This window comes from Vicugna pacos, chromosome 7, assembly GCF_048564905.1.
Source record: "Vicugna pacos chromosome 7, VicPac4, whole genome shotgun sequence".
In the NCBI taxonomy this organism is placed as follows: Eukaryota; Metazoa; Chordata; class Mammalia; order Artiodactyla; family Camelidae; genus Vicugna; species Vicugna pacos.
In genome coordinates, this window is record NC_132993.1 from 32,514,785 (window position 1) to 32,536,548 (window position 21,764).

General features: G+C 35.9%; 1 long non-coding RNA gene across 2 annotated transcripts in view; it reads right to left on the reverse strand.

Moving 5' to 3' along the window:
• The window catches only part of LOC116278760 (uncharacterized), a 565,251-nt gene that overhangs the window by 535,465 nt on the left and 8,022 nt on the right, over window positions 1-21,764 (reverse strand). For both annotated transcript variants that reach the window (XR_004188091.2, XR_012074328.1), the window contains exon 2: window positions 12,813-12,890. This is a non-coding gene — a long non-coding RNA (uncharacterized lncRNA). The remainder of the gene's footprint in view (window positions 1-12,812; window positions 12,891-21,764) is intronic.

Sequence of the window (21,764 nt, forward strand, 5' to 3'; positions counted from 1 at the left end):
GTTACTGTTCTTTGCTATAATTCACAAGATAATAAGTACTTGCCAAAATGGAAGGTATTTTTGTGCCAACAAGTCATATAATGACTTTTTCTGGTAGGTTCCTCAATTGCTCTATTTTGTTTAAGGAAAACATGGGAGGAATTAAGACTAGCCTCAAGAATGCTCAAAGTTTTTCATATAGCTTTAGAGAAGACGCGTTTTTGATTTTATGTAATGTATCTTTGAATATGAAAATTGCCAATGGAAGACTAGGAAAAAGATAGCAGAATTGTTCTAATTATATCTTTGTCTGTTTCATTCAAATATATTATGTATCAAAATCATATAGGAACTCCTGAATTTTTCCTATGAGTTCTTTATATTGGTTTTACATGAAATATAGATCTACCCTAGAATGCTAGAAGGCCTCCATGAAGCACTAGAAAATCAAAAGAGCAAAGCTTTAAAATTTTAGATTACTTCATATTCACCACATTACTTATATTATAATATCAACTGTGTGTTTATAGTGACCTCAACGACTTGGGTAAGTACCTTGTGAAAGAAAATCATTATAGAAGATATATGTGTATATTATATGTGTTTCAGAATACTAAAATAGAAAAGTATAAATATGTACATTCATCCATCTAACAATATAATGTTGAAGGCAACCAGAGGCAGCCTATTAACATCTAGCAATTTATAGGTGCAAAATAAATATTACACACTGAAGGTAGATTTTCCAAACCTGACACTCTCATTATTCTTTATTACAAGGGTTAAAGTGAGACAACAGAAACTGTCATGTGTGATATTTTCAATAATCTGAAATAGATTAGAATTGATTGAATACACCTAAATGACATGAGGTAAAGCATCTCTGTTCCTAAACTAAATTAGGGTGAAATCTACATCTAAATCTATTTAATGCATCCTAGGCTAGAAATGAAATAGTGGACATGCAGTGATAAATCATGTCAGTATTTCTAGGCTCTATTTGAAAGAAAAAATAAAGTTCAAGTAGACCCTTTGACCAGAATCAAAGGAGACTGAAAATCATGTGATGGATTTCAGCCATTAGTCATGATTAGAGCTATTAGGATACTTAACAGAGGAGAATTCTCACATACCATATATATATATATGGTTTTTATTGGTATCTTTTGATTTATCTGAAATCCATGCAGTGAGCTTCATCAATTATCTTGTTTTGCCAAAATAATTAATTGCAGAATGTGTCTCATCTTTAGAGAGCTTGACACAACTTTATCAATCTTACCACATGCATGATGGATAATGTAATTCTAGACATATTCAAAAATAGTTATATAGAAATAAGTATTTTTTTTTAGTTTCTACTTTCATCTTTGTATGTGTTATAAACCGATGCCAAAATATCACAGACTGTATGTTATTTCTGAGTCTTTCCTGCTTATGTTTTCTGGAGTTCATGTAAAAGAAGTTCTTAATCTTTTAAGAATTATGAATCTATTCAGAGTCAGATTATAGCTATGATATTTTCCCTTTACATATTCATAGTTTGCATCCAATTTCAGATCATCTATGGATCCAGGTTAAGAACTTGTGTTCTATAACAAATATTTACTTTTCCAGAGGGGATGTTTGAAATATGTTGGACTTCTCAAAAGAAAAATGGGTCAGTGAGCTTATCGAATGGAATCCTAGAAGATTTGGGGAGGTGATTATATACAGCATTGGAAATAGAGTTTTTCTATTAAGAAACATATCTCATTTCTATAGATAAGTGATTTTTATATCAACAAAGGGGCCTCCACTGGCTTATTCATCTCTTTGGTGAAATGTCTTCTCCAGGTCTTTCATCATTGTCAATTCAAGTGACAATTCAACTTTCTAAATGGCTTCTGTTTTATTTTAATAATACTCAAAAGCAGAGGAAACAGTCTTGCAGAAGAATATTGATAGGAGTGGAAAAGATTTTAAAGCAATTTTGATAAGCTCAAGATACTCATTTTTAACTTTTATACAAAATTAAGCAAGTGATATACTTTCAAAATTACTCTTCAATCTTTTGTCATAGCCAGATTTAATGTTACTCTAAAAAAATATAGCTAAAGTCCAAACTGTCTATTCCCTGTTCAATTAGTATAGTCCCATCTTATGAGTCCACTGATCATGAACTGGATATTTCAGCAATGTCAAATTGCTTTAAAAACTTCCAAGCCCTTACTTCAATGTCTGTCCTTTTCACATCACAGAAGTTACACACCATTCTCAGATCGACACTCACTTGTGAACCATAGTTTGGGGAGCACTATTCTAGACTACCCTTTCTATAAATGAAATAAAACTGTACATTTTCAAAATCACTAAATTCACTGAGGGAAAGATGCTTTCTACTTGTCATTGTTATAGACAGCAAATATTAGAAGTAGCAGCAATAAAACTCAGTGTTAACTTGGAGGGATTTCTCTCCAGATGAAAAAGGATTTGGGGTAATTTATGTCTCTGACTACCTGACTCGATTTCTGATGTCTGGGATTTGTTGAAACACAGTTTCCTGCAATGATCATCTACTTAGAAGTACTCAGATCACTTTCTTGCCTCATTCCTTTCAAAAACAAACAAAACAAGAAACAGGGGGGGAAAAAAACATATATATTAAAGTAATTTAGCATATAGCAGAATCTATTAGGACTTTTTAAACTTCATTTAAAACAGTCTTATAATTTCATCTTTTATTAGGTCAAATGACTATTATAAAAATGGAATTATAATCAGTGGTTGGCTGCAGCTGGCTCATACTGGTTTGAGAAAACCAGTTACATGTATCTCTTACCATTCAGCATTCAGTGACATCAGGTTGGTAGTTCAAATTTGCCTTGGTGAGAGTATTTACACTGTGGAAATCAGCAGACACTACTAGTTAAGGCTTTTTTTTTCCCCAGAGAGCTGGTTATTAAACATATACTATGCATAACTGGTTTACTTAATGTTAATCTCAAATTTCTTTAGAGTAAGAACAATTGACTAAAATAGCATTGTAAAATTTGAAATATTTTGGGTACTGTTTTCAAGATACTCTCATTCATGGTCTTGAGCATCAGGCTAAGAACAAAAAAAGTCTTCTTGGATTATATAAAAAATAATCTGTCACAGTATAAATTTATATCATACATACACACACAAGATCACAAGTAGGAACAGCAATAGGTACATAAGAAGAATAAAAGTATATGTGTTTTTATGCATGTAAAATTGCTTTTTAAAATGTGATTTAATAATTATCCTTATATGGGCCAGAACATACTAGTAAAACTCCAGTAATTTATTCTAGACAACAGCAAAAACTAGAGCTAGAGAAAAAACTTTTTGAAACATAGGAGAAGCAAAAGTTACTGCACCAGTTTACCAGTTGAAAGTTGTACTACTGAAAATAATAATAATAACTGTATTAAAGGTAGAGCTCAGGGTTTGCATCTATAAACATACAACAGACTACACTAAAATAATTTAAATCCATTGCTAAGAAATTATATAAATTTAAAAAACAAAATCATTTAAAAACAAAAGAAAAGGGCAAATGATAGATATAAGGATCTAATAAATGTTTGGTGAATGACAATGGCTACCAAATAACACTTAAAGAAATGAACAAGTTGCCTCGCAGCTTAAGTGTTTGGTTCCAGAGAAATTAAGGACGTGTTAGGTCACTGTAATCCATGATCCTAGTGAACACTTAGTTTCACTGTTGGTCTTGAAAACGAAAGCCTAAAGCCACAGGAGAAAGGCAGCAAATTCAATGAGTCACCATTACAGTGAGTAAACTATTGGTAACATACAAATGACTCTCGAGGGACAGTGGGACAGCAGCCCCAGCTTTTGATACAGAGATTGCATAAATCATTAACCTCTATCTTGTTTGTATTCATTTATTCTCCTAATCAAGCAAAAGTGTAGCAAAAACTAAACTGTAAATAAGAGCAATTCCAAACTTTAGAATAAATTGTTTTTCAAGAATTGTGAAAGATGTTTACAGCAAAAATATTTAACACATTAGCCTCATCCCTACCTTGCAACATTATCTGTTCAAAATATCCTGTCTTAAAAACAATCCTGTCTAAAGATTGCTACATTTTCCTTTGAATAATTATCTCTTTATGCTTTTTGAATCTGAGCTGATTTTTGTAGCACAGCAAAAACAGGATCTTGTGGAGAGAGAAATCCTACTTAAAATAATGAAATAGAGAATTAAGAAGATGTTTTTTATCATAATATATCTACCCTTCCCATTTTGTAAGGATTTTCTTGTATTGAAAGATATATTTTTAGTTACTTGGAATCAAAAGCCCGCTGCTTTTTAAATTATATGAGAGATAATCTCTCTATTCTCAGTTTCTTGCTTCCTTTTCTTGTTCAGAGAGGAAAAAACCCACAAAACAGTGCTGCTCACAAGCTACTTAATATTCTTCTTGTCCTAAGTGAGCTGTGTCAGGTGATTCCCTGGCACCTGCAGCCCTTTAATCACTCCCAGTGGTGGCTTAGTGCCCCATGGTTTTACCAACTATCTGTTATCTTCCTCAAACATTTCTTACTTTCAAAGACAAAGTAAGGTTTATGTCAATACTGACTTCAACAGTACTCACTTAGCAGCTAAAAAAAAAATCTTAAAATTAAAATATAAAGAATGTGTCAAATTTCAATCAATATAAACATAGAAAAATAAGATTCCCTCTCCACTTCTTAACCTTTCTATTATTGATTCATAATTTTAATTGAAAATTATAATGACAAATATAATAGGATTCTTGGGATTTTCAAAAGATTGCCGTTGTAGATTGTAATTATGGTCAATAGATAATAACCTCTTCACTTGAGATGGTTTTCTTGTCACAAGATTAGAACACACTTGCCACTATGTGATAGCAGTCAGTAAGATCAAAGATTAATAAAAATCCTTTGTGTTCAAGTTTTAAGAGGCACGCCTTTAAAGCATAATTATATATACATAAGTCATAAACTTAACTTCATCTATTTCTTTACATTATGGGAGATAACAAAAGAAATATCACACTTAATTTAAAAATGGCTCTATTTTTCCTGCATTGTCACATATAATGCTCACATGAAGAATGAACTATTATTATGTCCATTTTATGGATGAAGCAATGCAGGCAGGATAGGGAGGAAATTAAATGATACTTATCCATGGCCACACAGCTTACATATGGTGGAGATTTCAAATCAAACCTGACTCAAAAACCCATGTTCTTCATCACCAGGCTATACTGCCTCCGTTAGATAACTGTCAAAGACCTTTGAAAGTAATTCTTTTCCTCAAGTGTTTTAAGGATCAATATAAATATATTTTAGAACACACAAGGGAAAAAAATCATGGCTCACATGAAGAATAATTTCCATATAGTCATTCACAAAATGTTTCTTGCACGTTCTTTATTTTGAATATCATTGTATAAAATCTGAGTTTCCAATCTGAGTGCTATTTTAAAATTTCCTTGAAGATAACAAATACACCAAGAACAATATTTAGGTTAAATTCCACAGTGAAAGTCCATAACCTCTTGCTAGGAAATTACACTTCCCTAACAGTATGCACTTCATACAACTCCAACCAGTGACCATCCACAATCATGAGGATAATCTTGAAAGACTACTCAGCAAATTCCAATTTTAAGCTCTAAGACAAGGAGCTGTGAAAGTTTATCATGACCTCATTCTTCAACTTCTAAGATTTCATAAGCTTTTTTGGGTAATTGCCAGCACAATACTGTACTCTATTATATGAATTTGGCCACTTCTAGAATAGGAAGAAAGACCAAAAACTCTACAAAAGGGTCAGGAAAGTTCAGGCATTCATCCTTACATTCCATATTCAACAAATCTATATATAACCTTACTTTTCCTTGCAAATAGGAGAAAGAAGGCATCTCAACATTATCCTTTGTGTATAAGGAAAAGTAAATAATTAGAGGAAGATATTCGTTTGATACCCCAGTCTTACTTGAATGAGTATCAACTAAATCTTTACGACTGTATTTTCTTGGTATACTTACTATTTCGTACCCTATATGTAATATATTATAACAAAATAACCCACATCAATCTTCGAGGTCAGCCTTAAATGATTAGCAGTACAAATTACATGCGTGGAGGTCTATCACAAAGAATTGATTGAGCCATCCATTTACATGAGCAGACCTCATTTTATTGCACTTCACTTTATTGCAATTTGCAGATAGCACTTTTTCCCCCTCTACAAACTGCAGGTTTGTGGCAACCCTCCATTGCCCAAGTCTATTTGCACCATTTTTCCTACAGCATTCATGCCATGTGTCTGCCACGTTTTGGAAATTCTCACATTATTTCAAACTTTTTCATTATTATTATGTTTGTTAGGGTGATCTGTGATCAGTGATCTTTGATGTTACTACAATAATTACTTTGGGGCTCCTTAAACCGCACCTATACAAAATGGTAAACTCAACCAGTAAATGTTGTATGTACTCTGACTGCTCCACTGACCAGCTGTTCCTCCATCTCTCTCCCTATTCCCTGAGACACAATTATACTGAAATTAGGCCAATTAATAACCCTACAATGCCCTCTAAGTGTTCAAGTGAAAGGAAGAGTAGCATATCTTTCACTTTAAATCAAAAGCTAGGAATGATTAAGCTTAGTGAGGAAAGCATGCTGAAAGCTGATATAGGCTGAAAGCTAGGTCTTTTGAGCCAAACAGCCAAGTTGTGAAAGCGAAGGAAAAGTTCTTGAAGGAATTTAAAGTGCTACTCCAGTGAACACCCAAATAAATATTAAGGAAGTGAAACAGCCTTGCTGCTGATATGGTGAAAGTTTTAGTGGTCTGGATAGAAGATCAGATCAGCCACAACATTCCCTTTAGCCAAAGCCTAATCCAGAGCAAGGCCGTAACCCTCTTCAGCTCTGTGAAGGCTGACAAAAGTGAGGAAGCTGCAGAAGAAAAGTTTGAAGCTGGTGGAGGTTGATTCATGAGGTTCAAGGAAAGAGGCCATCTCCATAAGATAAAAGCACAAGGTGAAGCAGCAAGTGCTGATGTAGAAGCTGCAGCAAGTTATCCAGAAGATCTAGCTAAGATCATTTTTGAAGGTGACTATACCAAACAAATGATTTTTAATGGAGATAAAACAGCCTTCTATTGGAAGAAGATGCCATCTAGGCCTTTCATAGCTAGGGAGGAGAAGTCAATGACTGGCTTCAAGTCTTCAAAGATCAGGCTGTCTCTCTTGTTAGGGGTTAATGCAGCTGGTGACTTTAAGTTGAAACCAATGCTCATTTACCAGTCCAAAAATCCTAGGTCCCTTAAGAATTATGCTAAATATACTTTGTCTCTGTTCTAGAAATGGAACAGGCCTGGATGACAGCACATCTATTTACAAGATGATTTACTGAGTATTTTAAGGCCACTGTTGAGATTCACTGCTCAGAAAAAAAGATTACTGCTCATTAACAATGCACCTGACCATCTAAGAACTCTGACAGAGATGTACCTCAAGATTAATGTTATCACGCCTGCTAACACAGTGTTTGTTCTGCAGCCCATGGATCACAGAGTCATTCTGATTTTCACATCTTAGTATTTAAGAGATACATTTTATAAGGCTATAGCTGCTATAGATAGTGATTCCTCTGATGGATCTGCAAAAAGTCAATTGAAAACCTCTGGAAAGGATTCACCATTCTAATGTTATTAAAAACATTCACAATACATGGGAAGAGGTCAAAATATCAACATTAACAGGTGTTTGGAAGAAGTCATCACGGATGACTTTGAGGGGTTCAAGACTTCAGTGGGGGAAGTAACTACAGCTGTGGTGGAAATAGCAGGAGGACTAGAGTTAGAAGTGGAGCCTGAACATGTTACTGAATTGCTGCAATCTCATGATGAAACTTTAATGAATGAGGTGTAGCTCCTTATGGATGAGCAAAGAAAGTAATTTCTTGAGGATCGACTCCTGGTGAAGACTGGTAAAATGAGAACAAGTGATTTAGAATATTATTTACATAAAATTAGTTGAAAAGCAGTGGCAGGGCTTAAGAAGATTTGCTCCAATTTTGAAGGAAGTTCTATGTGGGTAAAAGTGCTATCAAACAGCATTTGCATGCTACAGAGAAATGATTCATAAAAGGAGTCAATTGATGCAGCAAACTCTATTGTCTTATTTTAAGAAATTGCCACAGTCACCCCAACCTTTGGCCACCACCCTTGTGATTAGTCAGCAGCTACTGACATCAAGGCAATACCCTCCATCAGAGAAAAGATTACGACTTGCTATAGGCTCAGATGATGGTTAGCATTTTTAAGCACTGAAGTATTTCTTAACTAAGGTATGCACATTGTTGTTAGAGACATCACGCTATTGCACACTTTTAACAAACCACAGTATAGTATAAACCTACCTTTTATATGCACTGGGAAACCAAAAAATTTGTGTGACTCACTTTATTGCAATATTTGCTTTATTGCAGTGGTCTGGAACCAAACTCATAATATGTCCAAGGTATACCTGTAATCTAATTGACTGCATTGTGCTTGACCATATCTGAAGTAGCCAATATAATACACAACTAATCATATCAGTAATTCAGTACTTATTAGGTTACCAAAGATAAAAACCAGATCTCTTTTGTCATGTTAAAGTTACTTGCTTGTTGCAACTAGATTTTTTTTAAATTTGAAATATTTTTTACCTAAAAGAAACTTATTTTCTATTTTAAAGTAATTCATGCATCTTGTAAAAAATTCAGACAATATAAAAGTACATAAAGTACAAAATTAAAGTCACCTAATAATATTAATCTTGTTTCTAGTTTTCTAGGCAAATCTTACTTTGCCCTTATAAAGTATACATTTTTAGAGCATCTTCTAAGTTCCTAAGCAATCATGTAATCTCAAAATTGTAAATGGAAAAGTCAATAAATTGTGATCTTTAGGCAAAAGCAATGCTTGTGGACAAAGAGAAAAATCAAATTCCCCTGCCACTTAACAGAAAGTATGTATTGTTTAGTCTTATTTCTCTTAACACATCTGTTTGTTATTTCTAAATCCAACTACTTTAATCTATGACTATTTGGTGTTATAAAAAGCTGCATATTTCTATGATCTGATTAATTTATATTTTTAAATTTAATTTACCCATAAGAAAATAACTATTACAACAAAACACAGAAAGCACATAGTCCAATCTGCATAAGCTGCTGGACTTAGTTTCACGAGACCATGTATTAGATCTCTGCCAATGGTTCTCAAACTTAAAGCGTGTATCAGAATCATCTAAAGGGCTTGTCAAAACACAGATTGCTGGACCCCATGTCTAGACTTTCTAAATCAATAGACCTGGATTGAAACAGGAGAATTTATATTTTGAACAAATTCCCAGGCAATAGTGGTAGAGCTGGCAGAGACCACATTTTGAGAACTAGTGATCTATATAAAAGGCATTAAACATTACTTCAGAGGTCATCTTTTAAGATTTATCGTCACTGGATCTTGATTTTAATGGACAATTTAGTGCTCTATATATGATAGGTTTCAGTAGATGCTGTTGAATGATAAATTCTAAAATTAGATATAAAATAAATTGGGTTGCAAATCTACCAGCTATTAAATAACCCATTTTTCTCCCTAGTTTACCAATAGAGAAAATCTTGGCCTAGTTTTCAGAGAGCATAGGTACATAAAATGGTCTTTGGATATTGACTCTTTCTACCTATTATGTTTACTTTCAATGCACTTTTATTTTAGTCACTGACAATAACAATCACAGTCATCCTGGTACAGGCAATATAATGGTAAAATAAAATGTGCTTAATGAAACATTGATAACATTGTTGATTAGATCATTGATTCCAGGAATTTTTTTTAAAAAACTGTGTTTTGGTACTACTACAGAATTACTTTTGGAATGAAGGAGATCACAGCTTGATTATTTTAGTTTCAGTATTATATTAAGCTCATGTCACTAAAACCTGGAATATGTCTGTTAGTTTGTTTTGATGTTTTCACCCTGCATGGCTAACTTAAGCAAGTTATTTCTTCTGTTTCCAACCCACAGTGAGGGATTTAAGTGCTTTCCCAGAGTTGCAACAGTTCTCCAAATTCTGAATGCTGGTTGAAATGTCAATGGAATTGGGAGAAAATATGTAATAATTTTTCCTTTTCCTTTGTCAATATATGTTATGGTATTCATATGACTCCCTCTGGTGGCAAATGCAGCATGGAATGTTACTCTTTTTCAAAAAATATACATATATACATTTCTCTTCATATAAAGTTAATTTTTTTCCACCTCCTACCTGAAGTTTTCTTCTCTACCTTACTTAATGCCCCCCACAGTCTAATGGGACCACTAAAGGCTGCCAAAAAAGATTAGTTTAATAAATACAAAAATAGACTGAATCTCTTTGTGAAAACTCAGCCTGGAAAATGGTGTCGCAAGTAGGTTTTGCAGCCTTTTAATAATCACACCAGAATATTAAAATACTAAAACAATTAAAGAAAATGACTCCCGAAAACTCAATCTCAGTTCCTCTAAAAATAGTCCATTCAGAGTCAGATATAAACTTAGTCCAAGAAGCCTAAGTATCTGCATCTGGAAAATACCCTCAGGAACTGCATACAAATATAACACAGAGTCACTCAGAGATGAATCTGAATTCCACCTATGCCATCTAGGATGGATGAGTAACCTACAGCAGATTACATAACCTCTGTGAGACATGGTTTGCACATCCATAAGATGGAATAAAGCCTACTTTATGAACTTTGTAAGAATTAAACAAAACAATGTATTTAAAGACCCAGCACCGTGCCTAATGTTTAGTAAGACACTGGCTTTTATTATGGTTATTCCTTTTACTTAAACCGAAACAAACTCCTTACAAGTGTATTATCTGTAAGAGTTAATATCAACTGCCCCCTCTCCTGCACTTTGTCTCACACAGGATACTTTCAATTTACACCATTTTACAATGTCCCACGTCTATCCACTCTCCCTGTCCTCTTGTGCATCAGTCAGGGCTCCAACAGAAAAGAGATGGTACATTAAGCTACATAATTGGAGAAGACCTTAACAATGAGAGTGTTTGCAAAGGTATGATCAGGTCTGAAGGAAACCACAAGGGTAACGCAACACTTTGGGAGGTATTACACCTAGGCCAGAATGGGCAAGAGTAATGAGTGGCCACCTGACCTGGAGAGGAGAGCTATATGGACAGGGCTGCCAGACAACAGCTCTAGACTTTGCTGGAGGGAAGCCCCCAACCTGAAGTGATCAAACTGGGAGGGAGTCTGGGGGGAATCACTATCTCACCCTCACTCTTCTCCTTCCCTTTGATCACATACAGATATCTCCCACTGGCCACATCTACTTGGAAGCTAGAGGGCAAAGCTGATGTAACTCATGGAGGGCAGATTCACAAGGCCCAGTGTAGTAGCAAGAAAGGTAGAGGTGGGATTTGGAGATGCAACAAAAGAATTCAGGCACATCCTGCAAACTCATAATTTTATTACAGTGGTCATCATCTCCTGCCTGGATTATTTCAGTATCCTCCTCACTGGTCTTCTTGCCTCTAATTTTGCCTTATTCCAGTACATTCTCTGCACTAGACAGAGTAATCTTTCTAAAAGTGTATGTCTGCTTATGTCACTTCCTTAACTAAAGCCATCCAATGGCTGGCTCCCATTGTTCTTGAAACAAATTTTGAACCCCTCAACATGTGTTTTTATGAGGCCTTTGACAATCCAGCCTTGACGATTTCTCCAGTCTCATTACTCACTGTCTTCCTGGACACTCCACACAAGCTGAAGGCAACGCAGGTCTTCTAATAAGTCATGCTCACTTTGTGATCTATCTGCATGAGGCTCCTTTTGCCTGAATGCTCTTTGCCACCCTCTCTGCAGGTTTAGCAACTTAAGACTAATTCCCAAATGTCCTCCTCTTAGGAGCTTTCTCCAGTCTCCCAGAATTAAGTCATATATCTTTCTGGCACAGCTCCATCTGCTCCAGACACAGCACTAATACATTATTTTAATTGCCTCTTTACTTACCTATTTCCCCTTAGAGAGTCTAGGCTCCTTGAGCACAAAAGATTATATTGTTCATCACTGTCACCCCAACTCCAACCCAGACCTGGCATCATGTGGGCACCTAGGGAATTTTTAATGACTGATTAAATAAACTAAAAGAAAAAAGTCCAATCTCTTTATCATGACTTCCAGACTCTCCATAATCTACCTGACATTACCTAATCACCCCTACGTCATATTATCCTATCTCCAACATCTGTTCCCCAAGACCCACCTCCATCATGAACTCATCTGTCCAACCATTTCTCCTCCCTAGGGAGGAAATTAAAGATCCCCTTTCCTTCTTTACCCCCTCTCATAAAAATGGGTTAGAATGCAGGCATCCCATTGTATCTCCAAGGAGGAGGAAATGTGTCCCTCAATTAAACTGCAGTACAAGAAGCTAGAGTATTAAAAATGATTGAAAGATGACACAAATGTTAAAATGGTTCTTTGGGACTGTTTCCTTCCAGGAGACTAGAAAGGTAAGGCAGGGCTCCATGCAGCTGGGAAGATAGACCTGGAAGTCTTTCCTTTCCCCCATATCACACCTGGGCATTGAGACAAATCCTCTATCTCTTAGACGCTCTTCTGTGTCTTGCTATCATATTGGCTCACAAGCTCACACTGGAGTTGTAAATAATCTTAGAGTCCAACTTCCCAGTGTCTAGTTCACTAGATAGTCAGGTTTAATGCTAAAACGTCAGCTTACAATCAGGAGTTACCTTACCTGGATTCCTTTGCGTGAATTGCTTTCTTGGGGAACTCTAGCATCAGGTACTTCATTTGAGGCAAGGTTCAGATATTTCTGTGAAATGAAAAAAATACCATCATTTTAGTTTTTAAAGTTATTACTGTTTCAGTTTTTTTATTTTTAAATTATTTATTAAATACAATAAGTACATGGTAAAAAATTCAAAAACTCTACAGTGAGATAAGTAAGTGTCCTTCCTTCCCAGGTTCTGTCTCCTTGAAATTAGGAGAAGTGTTGGCTAATTATATTTTACTATTATAATAATATCACCTTCAATCTCAGAATGGGGCTGCTATTACAGAGTATTCTGATAGCAGACAACAGGTGGGAAAACAGACAGCTTGCCTCAGCAGATGCTCACAGGTAGCAAATATTCAGCTTTCATTTGGGGGAGGAGTTTAACCTCTTTAACCTTGAAGTATGAGACTGACAGAGCACAGGGCAATCAGGATGAAGGAGAGTACGGTCAGTGCCAAGGCAAAAGGCAGATCCAATAATTAGAATAAGGATATGAGGCCAAAGTTAGATCAACGACACAGATGAGCTGACCCTGAATCCCACCACTACCAGCCAACTACCCCTTATATTCCTCTAGATCAAGAATATGACTGGTTCTAAGCCAGGGATTGGGGCTAAGATTGCTGAGACAAGTTTCAGAGGCTAGAAAATCATGGTGAGGGAAGGCAGACAGAGCATTATGGAAAAAGTCATTTTTGCACTGACATATGATTTCTACAGTATTTCCTTTTTCGTGTGTATTTGTCTTATCTATCAATTAAATCATGAACACCTTGAAGCTAGGTAACATCTTCCCTATATTTGTAATCTGTAATAAATTATAAATTTACCTAATTTCTATGTACCCACCACTCTATTGAACTATGGGATAATTTTACATATCAAAAACAAGTTTACCTTTGAAAGTAGAATAATTCCCTAAAAACTTTAAAGTGTTTCTGAAAACTAAAACAAAACTGTTTTCTGGTATACACACAGGTCTACCTACAATTTGCCCAAAGCAATCAGATTACTTTAGACTCTAGCATCAGAATGAAACTAAACTGCCCCATTTGACCTTGGATCAAAATGCCAGCAGTATAATTGACTGTTCAGAGTAAATAATCAATTCTGGGAGGTCCAGTATGATTAAGATCTGATTGTTCTTTGCAATCTTGCATTCTTTCCTGGGGTTTTTATGTGTATTGTGACCGAATATACCAGAACGATCTAATATCATACAGTGATATCAATCTCAACGGAACCAATTAGACTACATATGAAAAACCTTCCATGAAGCCTAAAGTAGCTGCCAGGTATTTCAGAAAAATGAAAGCTTTAATGTCAAAATTATTATGCTCAAAGAAAGAGCCCTGCCATTGTAACTCGTTATATCCCTGACCTCATCTCCTATTATTACTCTCCCCGCTGGACCATTTCACTCTAGCCTCCAACAGGCCAGACTTGCCTCCAGAAGGCCTCTGCAGCCTTTGTATTGCCTTTTCTCTCTGCCATGGGCCCTGTTCCCTCAGATAGCCATATGAACTCCCTCTAGCTCACCTCCTTCAATTCACCTGTGTAGAGCCTCCTTCTCTGGACCACACAGAAATCTATTACTTTATGGTACATACCTCAATTTGTATTTATTCATTATTTACTCTTTTGGCATAACTGAATGTTCTGCTTTGTCCGCCCCTGCCCAGTCTATTTAACAAACAGTCATTCAGTACCAACTATGTGCCAAGCAGCATTTTAAGGGACATAGCTATGAAAGGAGTTTATATTATAGAAGAGGAGACAGACAATACAAGTAAATGAGTAAAACAGCATGATATTTCAGGTAGCAATGAATGATTTGAAGAAAATATTACAAGGGATAAAGATAAAGAGTGACTAAGGGTTGGAGGGTTAATTTACATAGGCTGGTGAGGGAAGACCTCTCCAGGGAAGAAACATGAGTTGAGATGGGAATTATATGAAGGAGACAGCCATGAGAGAACCTGGTGGCTGAGCATGCCAGAAATAGGAAACAAAGTGCAAAGGCCCTAAGGCAGAAACATTTTTGACGTAAAGGGGCATAAAGAAGACCATGTTGTCTAGGGATTTGTGTACGACAGGGATGAGATGGAATGGGAATGGCAGGCAAGGGGCAGATCTGATGGCATTTTAAATCACGCTGAAGCGTTAGACTACTTCTATGTGTAGAACAGATTATAGGAGAGCAAGAGCAGAAGTAGCAGGGAGGTGTGTCCTGGCAGATACAGGAGATAACAGTGATTTGGATCAGGTGGCAATAGAAAGAGGTGGGAAATAAGTGGAGATAGATAGCAGAGGTGGAATTGACACGCTTTGCCAGTGCACTGGATATGTGCAGCAAGGGAAAGAGAGGAATGAGGGATGACTTCCAGACTTTGGTTCTGGGTCTGTTTGGTGGATGGATGGGGTTTCCACTTACTGAGGCAAAAATTCAGTGCTTGGCACATAACACCTGCTCAGTAGTTATTGAACACATCAATCAATACTCAGGTTCTGGGTGAAATTTTGTTTAAAGAAAACAGTTTCTCTGATGAAAACAGTGGTTGGAAACTACTGCAATTAGAGAGATCAGAGTTGTACATGCTGGTTTCAGTCTCATTTAGGTGAATTGGAGGTGATGGCTCTACTATTAGGATTTCCCCTGGCAGTGTGGCGAATGGAGTAACAACGGGTGCATTCATAGAGCAGACTTCTGGTATGGGCAGGGTAATGCTAGGTTTAAAAAGGGTAATCCTTGAGAGATTTGAATATTACCCCCTATGAAGCTAGGGCAGTTTGGTTGTAAAGAAGTTCTCAGTTATGAGACCAATAGCTTAGTCAAATATGGTACAGGTGACAAGGAATTATAAAAACTAAAAACTCAAAGAGTGAGCAGTTTGAATTTCATCCAGGGAAGATAATTGTGCCTGAAACCATTTAAATCCTTTTTTATAAAGTAATCTGAGGTCTTTAAGACATGCCCTGGAAATTGGGTGGGGAGTGAGATGATGGGCAAGGTATAGCAAGGTCCTTTGCTGACGGTCTTGTAAATCACAACATAGAAGCAGTTACCTTGTTCAACTACATGCAAGGCCACCCTTAGATCTGATTGGCTCGACAAAGTAATCATGGTTTGAAGAGATTATCCACCTTATAGAGCTGCTGGGATAGCAGGTGGAGAAGAATCAAGAGCACATGCTTTATGTTCTGACCAACACTGAGATTGCCTCAAACCTGGGCAGTCTAGAAACCTGCTGGCACTGCCCAAGCAGCTAACAGGAGCCGGCAGCAGCCTCACAGCTGCCCAGGACAGAGACATCCTGGGGCACCGGCAGTTGAAGGTTGTAGATGTCCGATAGACAAGTCTCAAGGGAAAGTGAGAGCTCGGTTCCAACATGATTGTAAGGCTTAATCAACTAGTGCTACTGAAGTCTATACCACCTAGTTGTACAGTTTGCAGTGTTAGCTTCATAGAATTGAGTTAATTTCTTCCCAAGGGAGACATTTACAATTTTCTTAAGTGATAGCTTTAACCTAATACCCTCAGTGGTTAAAATCTGGATGGTTAAAAGTTAATGGGTTTCTAACAAGCTATTTCCAACATATGCATAATTTATTTCCTTTTCTTTTCCACGCTAGTTCCATGTTCAGGTTGAATTGGATGAAACAGAAGAAATGCAAATTTCTTCTTCAGAATTTGGTTTCTGAAATAATATCAACTGCCAGACAGCATTTTTCAAAAACAATGGAATTTTCATTTTCATTAAAAAATGCTACCATTTTCTGACTGTCAGAATTAACCGTACTGAAATAAAATTCTATCACTTTTGTAGCTATGTCAACTTGGGCAAGTTATTTAATTTCCCTAAGTATTAATTTCCTCACCTGTAATATAGAGAGAATAATAGTTGTGACTATTAAATGAGATAATGCAAAGATGAGAGTTAACACTTGTTTGGCAGATAAATATTTTCTATCAGTTTATTATTATTATTAAATATTTTGATAATTGGTTTTGTCCTCCAATTAAATAATTATGTATGTGGGTATTAAATTTATATGATCAAACTTGAGCTCTAAAGCTTGAGCAAAGACAAACATTTTAAATGATTTTTCAACTTATTTTCTATTTTACTTTTTGTCAAATCTGCTTAATTTATCAGGCAGAAGAGCCCCTAAAATGAAGTGATTATTATCCTAACTATTTCAATTATCCAATCTTTTAAAGAATATATATACACATTTTCACAGTAATCTTTGAATTTTTCAAGATTATTAATTAATTAAAGAATGGCCTATTTAACAAGATAGTTCTTTGTCTATATTTATAGAAGGAAAGGGCACATGCTACTGTTCTATTTTATTGATTGAAATAACGCAGGTCCAATACTAATCTTACTTGTAAGATAGTTTTAAAGAACAGTATACAATAGAGTATTCAACTCTGGTGTTTAACCAGTATCCTTTGCTGTCCTGCTATGTGCAAAGTACTGAAAACAAAATAATTCACTCACTAAGAAGCAAGAGAAACAGTTGCATTTTCTATACACCTTTTCTGTACCAGAAGCAGGTAGATCTTGAGGAAAAAAAAAAGTTGTTTTAACAATTAAGAGAGCTTTCTCAAACTCTAATATAAACTATAAAGTAAGGTGAGTGAACGATTGAATATGCATAGAGAACACATCACCCAAAAAATCTCAATCTATATTTAAAGCTAATAATAAAAAATATGCTTAAAAGCATAAAATGCAGGTCTTGTTTCTCTGTTGACCCTTAAAGTTGTGTTAGGCTCTACCTTTGGCCACACCTGACCAGGACTGAGATATCCTCTGCTACAAATATTAGGGAACTCTAAACAATATGCTCCCCAGCAACAGAGTAAATTCAAAAGATTTGACAGTAGAAAAGGAAACCTCAGTTGTGCTTGTCCTTTGGGCCATTTGGCAGATTTAGAATAATGGAATCTATTTCTTTTCCTCAAAACTTAGACCAGGAAAGAAATACAACAAACAGTCTTAAAATTGTAGAACTGTATGTATAAAACTTTGAGAGTTATAATGAAAATAAAATTTTGAATAGTATTAAAAATTAATATTCACAGTTAATCCCCAAGCCTTTTTATCAAACATGTCTCTTTTTCCACAAAACATATTGTTCCCTATACTAAATTATTTAGTTTATAAATGAGCAGAGTTTTATGTAAAAAAGCAATATATTTAATAATTTTATAGGTTTTTATATATATCAGAATCTAATCAAAATATGCTGCTTTTACTAAAAAGTAGTTCACCTACAAATTAGTCTGCCACAAGCTAACATACTAGCTACTTGCAAGTTAACAAGTTAGCCTGCCTGTTTCGTGGGTACTGGTAGAAGACATGAACTTCCTGGATCAGAGACAAAGGACAGGTTATAACTCAAAGCAATAGAAATGGCCAGAGTATCAGCATTCGCACTGATGTCCAGACCCCCAATTCCCCTAGGATTTAATGGAAAAATAGGAACCCCGAGTTTAGGGAGCACAAGACTTATATAAGAGTTCCTGCCCATTGCTCCAGACAGAGATACCATCTCTATCTTCTGAGATTATAAGCAACCCCACCCACCCTTTTCTCTGGAAAGAGACAAAATCTCCATCATCCAAGTCTTCCCTTTTTACAAACATCTTTGAAAAGACAGTCAAGAACAAAGAGTAATCAGTGCCTTGCTTTGCAAGAGGTGGAGAAATGCAAGATTTATGGAGGACTGTCACTCAATAAATCTAAGCCATGATTTCTGGGGGAAGAATTTGACCAAAAGAGAAACCTGTCCTGGTGACTTTTCTGGTGCTAGGTTATGTAATAGGGAAAACAATTCTGACTCCATATCAGATCTGTTCCTTTAGCTCTAACCCTGTGCTCTGTTTCCTGTGCTTAGTCATGCTGCCTCTGTACCTTTTGTGGAAGAATATTGCCTATAGCCTGAAATATACAGGACAGTCCATTTTCAGGGCTCTAACCCTCAGGGTTAGACTTTTCATTCACTTTTTCATTCATATAGAGATAAAAAGTTGCAAAACAGAGAATAACATTTGTCTTGTTGAAGGTTTTTAGGAACATCATGACCTAACCTATGTGGACAGCTGCAAGAACAAAGGAGTCTGACACTAAGAAGTCTGCAACAACAACCACATCCTCTGCCCTTTTTTAGTATAAAAGGAGCCTAAATTCTGACTTGGGTAAGATGGTTCTCCAGACCATCTTCTTGGTCTGCTGGCTTTCTGAATAAAATCATTATTCCTTGCCCCAACACCTTGTCTCCTGATTTACTAGCCTGTCATGAAGCAAGCAGAATGAGTTTGAACTCAGTAAGAGTTAGATAAGCCCTCTTCATAACCGCTAGGTAATTTGATGAAAGAGTTTAGTTTGGGGTGAGTGTCCACTGCCACTTGTGGCCTGACAAGAAGAAAATTCCATCTCTTCTTCTTCTTTTTTTGCCTTGTCTCAGTCTCTCAATTTCCCAGAACAGATTTTAGTTGTCATCTTGGCATCCTGAGGTCTGACTTGGAAATCAATCACCTTAGAAATAATTTACAATAGCGGCCAAATTCCCTGTCTACTCCTCTCACTGCCTCCAATCTCAATCCCCTCAAAGGCCCTATTAACCCATAATGTATCTGATATATAGAACATTCGGTTTCAACTGCATTTTGAAATAAATAAATTTGGCAGGCTAGCTGAAGACTGTAACCATCACTTATGGAGTCTCTAGTGTGGGAAAATGTGTTATTATTAATGAATGCATTTAAATGACTCTAATGCTACATGCCTCTTATTATAGTTCACCCTTGTATTTAACATTCAAGTTTTTAGAGTGTTATTAGAGAAAGTTTACTTTTGCAATCGTCTATGAAAAATGGCACTACCTTCTATGGCAGCAAAACAGTTATCCCAAGACAAAAGCCCGGAGAAAAAGTAGTCAGTCTCTAACAGGAGATTCAAAGGTAAGGCTGTATGAGCCAACATGTTGTCAGACTATCATATTCTCTCCCTGGAGACATGTAATGGCCAAAAAGCAGGCAGTAAAAGGAAAAATATTTTAATGATAGTTAACAAACCTCTTAAAAAATGAAAAGTCTGTAATATGTCAGAAAGAAAAAAAAGGAATTATATCCCTCTCACTGGAAAAGAATTGTACATTTGAGAACCTCTCTGAGTATTCCCAGTTTACATTCAAATTGTTTTGGAGAGGCTCTCGCTATGCAATGGGACATTACCACTTGTCATCAAAATATTCTCTGTGATATTCCACTTCCAACTTCTCTTTGCTTGACTTCACCCCACTGCACTCAGCTTTAGAATATTTTCTTATCTGCATTCCCATTTAGAACTTATTTTTATCATTGTATCATTTTTATATCAATTTTTAGACAATTATCTTCAGAATTTATGCTCCTTTTTTCTGGTTGAAAATTATCCAGTTAGTTATACTTTTCCCATATAAAGACACTAGACTGAAAGCAGACCAGCAAAGCCAAATGTGATCTTCTCACGTTGTAATGAGAGGGGCAAGCACTATTTCTATGCTCTAACAGATTGATGACTTTTTTTTTTAACCTAAGTAAGGGTTTCTTAAGTGTTTGTGGGTTTTTTTGGTAACTTTGCCACTTTTAACAGTTCTTTACTTTTACTGTTTTCATAGGATCTGACTTCATGTTGATCTGAGGGGGAAAACACCTTTTGGTTCATTTGCAATTAAGATGCTCCATCTCTTGATTTATCTATGTCATTATTGAATTTGTGTCTTAGTTTTCACATTGTTAGGGCACATTCTTGAAATTTTATAAAACATTATTTTAAAATGTCAAATAACTAAACTATTCTAGGAGGTAATTTTAAATATAATAGGAAAGCTCATATTAATTAACACCAAAAGCTTAAAAATATAAATGAATATTGTCTCCTTCAATATAACTACTTCAGGAATTTCTACTTTTATTCCATCAATCTTGCCATTGTTTAAAACAATTTTGGGGTTCTCCTCTTGTGTATTTGCCTTTGGAATCTGTTACTTTATTTTAAATGAACTCAGTGGTAATAAACCTTCATCCTTTTGGTGTGGATTTTAATCTTTAGATAGAGATAACTGTCATCCATAGTCTAGTATATAGGATGACGATCAGACTGGGAGAATATCTGAAAGAAAAATATCTGAATATAAGGAATGAGGGTAATATTCTTGTCTGACTAAACTGGCTCTGAAGACAACTTCAGGGAGAACTTAGAAAGTTCTTGACTTTTGTCAGGAACAATTGGCTGTCATATGTCCAGCTCCTGTGCAGATTCCTGGTATAGCCAGTGGTCACATAGGTCCTAAATTCACCTGGTAGGCCATTTTACTATAATGGAAATGGGGAGTCATTGGAGGGATATAAGCAGATAAGTGCCATGAACTGGCATGTTTTAAAGTGATCATTCTGGATGCTGTTTTGAGAAGACAGTGAAAAGGTAAAGGTAGGTGAGATGACAGTAGGAGTCTAATTAGGAAGCTATTGCAGTGATCCAGGCAAGGGGTGATGGTAGCTTGAGCAAAGATAGAAAGTGGAAGTGGTGCAAGGTGGTTGGGTTCTGAATATATTTTGAAGATACAGGCAATAGAATTTCCCAATATTAGTTTAGATTGGGTCTCCACTAGGGGCCATTTTCCCCCCAAGAGGCATTTGGCAATGTCTGGAGACATCTTTGATTGTCATGACTAACAGCATGCTGTAGGCATTTAGTGAGTAGAGGCTGGGGCTGCTGCTAAGCATTCTGTATTGCACAGGACAGTTTGCAACAACAAAGAATTATCTAGTCCAAAATGTCAATTGTGCTGAGGCTGAGAAATGCTGCTATAGTTGGACTTTGAGCATTACCCTGTGAGTTTCCCTACTCTATG